The sequence below is a fragment of the Belonocnema kinseyi genome, chromosome 6 (assembly GCF_010883055.1).
Source record: "Belonocnema kinseyi isolate 2016_QV_RU_SX_M_011 chromosome 6, B_treatae_v1, whole genome shotgun sequence".
NCBI lineage: Eukaryota > Metazoa > Arthropoda > Insecta > Hymenoptera > Cynipidae > Belonocnema > Belonocnema kinseyi.
The window spans coordinates 74,933,532-74,935,725 of record NC_046662.1 but is presented as its reverse complement, the minus strand read 5'-3'; positions in this window follow the sequence as shown (position 1 = coordinate 74,935,725).

The window sequence follows — 2,194 nt, the reverse complement described above, 5'->3', positions numbered from 1 at the left end:
TACAGGTGCATCAATAAACCTGATTAAAAAACATCAAATACCTGAAAACATTAAACCCTTTAAATTAAGAAAAACATTTGTCATGGGAGAAGATAGGCACATATCAGAAGAAGCGGTTTATATACCATATTTTTCAAAAAAACACCTCTTTCATATAATAAACAATGATTTCCCATTGCCCGAATCTGGTATAATAGGCCTACCATTTTTTAAAAAGTTTTCAAGATACTCAATAACACCTAAATTCTTAGTACTTGATAATAAAAAGTTACCGCTACATGATAACGGTAATTACGTAGCACCTCACACACAACAAGTGTTCAGATTACAGACTGAAGATAAGGATAACGAAATCTTTATTGAAGAAAATAGTTTAATTCCAGACGGTATATATAAAATAAAAAACGGTGAAATTATAATACCTATAATGAACAACTCAGAAATACTTAAAAAAATACCAGATAAACTACAGTACGATGTAATTCAGAAAATAGAATCTCAAGACAAGGATTTTTCTGATGTAACAATAAAGCAGCCTATAAACCACCAATTAAACTATAGTCAAAGGATTCAAGAATTAAATAAATTATTAAAATTAGATCACATAGAAAATGAAGACCATAAAGTTAGAGAAAGTACATATAAAATACTTCTGCAGTATCAAGAAGTGTTTACATTACCTGGGGATCCACTTCCCTGCACAAAACTCACGGAACATGAAATCATTTTAAATTCAGGTAAAACAATAAATTTAAGATCTCATAAACTACCAGAAAAACATAAAGAATTCGCATTAGAGGAAACTCCAAATTTATTGAAAAAAGGAATAATACGACCTTCACAATCACCCTTTAATTCACCATTATGGGTAGTTCCAAAAAAGGGAAATAAACTGAGAATGGTCATAGATTATAGACAAATAAATAAAGATACGGATCAAGACGCTTACCCATTACCCGTAATTGATGAAATCTTAGATCAGTTAGGAAAAGCTAAATTATTTTCTGCTCTCGATATGAGCGCTGGCTTCCATCAAATACCGATGAAAGAGGAATGCAAAAAATATACTGCATTCTCAACTTCTCAAGGACATTTTGAATATAATCGAATGCCTTTTGGATTAAAAAATGCGCCAGCAACCTTTCAGAGAATGATGAATAACGCATTCAGAGGATTGATACGAAAAGAATGTTTTGCTTATATTGATGACATCGTGGTATTCGGATCAACCCTACAAGAGCACAACAAAAACTTGGTAAAAGTATTACAACGTGTCAAAGATCTTGGTTTAAGATTAGAACCAACAAAATGTGCATATCTCAAACCTGAATTGGAGTATTTAGGTCACTTAATAACTAAGGATGGAGTTAAACCCAATCCTACTAAAATCAAAGCTGTTCAAGACTTTAAGAACCCAAGTACAGTAAAACAAGTCCAGTCATTTTTAGGGCTTGCAGGATATTATAAAAAATTTATTTAAAATTTCTCAGCAATAGCCAAACCTTTAGCTCTATTAACTAGAAAAGACATCGCTTTAACTGGGCAAAAGAATGTGAAAAAGCATTTAATGAACTTAAAAATGCACTATGTACAGCACCCGTTCTAAAATTCCCAAATTTTATAGAACAATTTACGCTTACAACTGATGCCTCAAATCAAGGTTTAGGAGCCGTTTTATCTCAGAACGGACATTCATGTTTATTCATTTCTCGAACGTTAAACCCCGCAGAACAAAACTACAGCACATCAGAGAAAGAACTTTTGGCAATAATATGGGCCGTCAAACGTCTAAGACAATATCTCCTGGGAAATAAATTCAAAATTCAAACCGATCATAGGGCACTAATCTGGTTACACAATTGTAAAGATCCTAGCTCAAAATTGTTGAGATGGAGGATCAAATTAGAAGAATATAAATATGAAATCCAATATGTAAAAGGAAAGGAAAATAAACCAGCTGATTGTTTATCGAGGTTATTTCCAATTATCCAAAAAAATTTGTTAGAACAAGCTCTAGAAGAAATCAACATCGAAGAAATTGAAAACGAACTTCCCGATATAGAAGTGTTCGACACTCCTATTCAAGACTTAGACACCCCAGAACCAGTAACAACTACTAAACCTATTATAATAAGTGAAGTTAAGTTAGAAGGAAAAGATAAAATCAAAATACCTCACAGAAGAATAAGAGAAC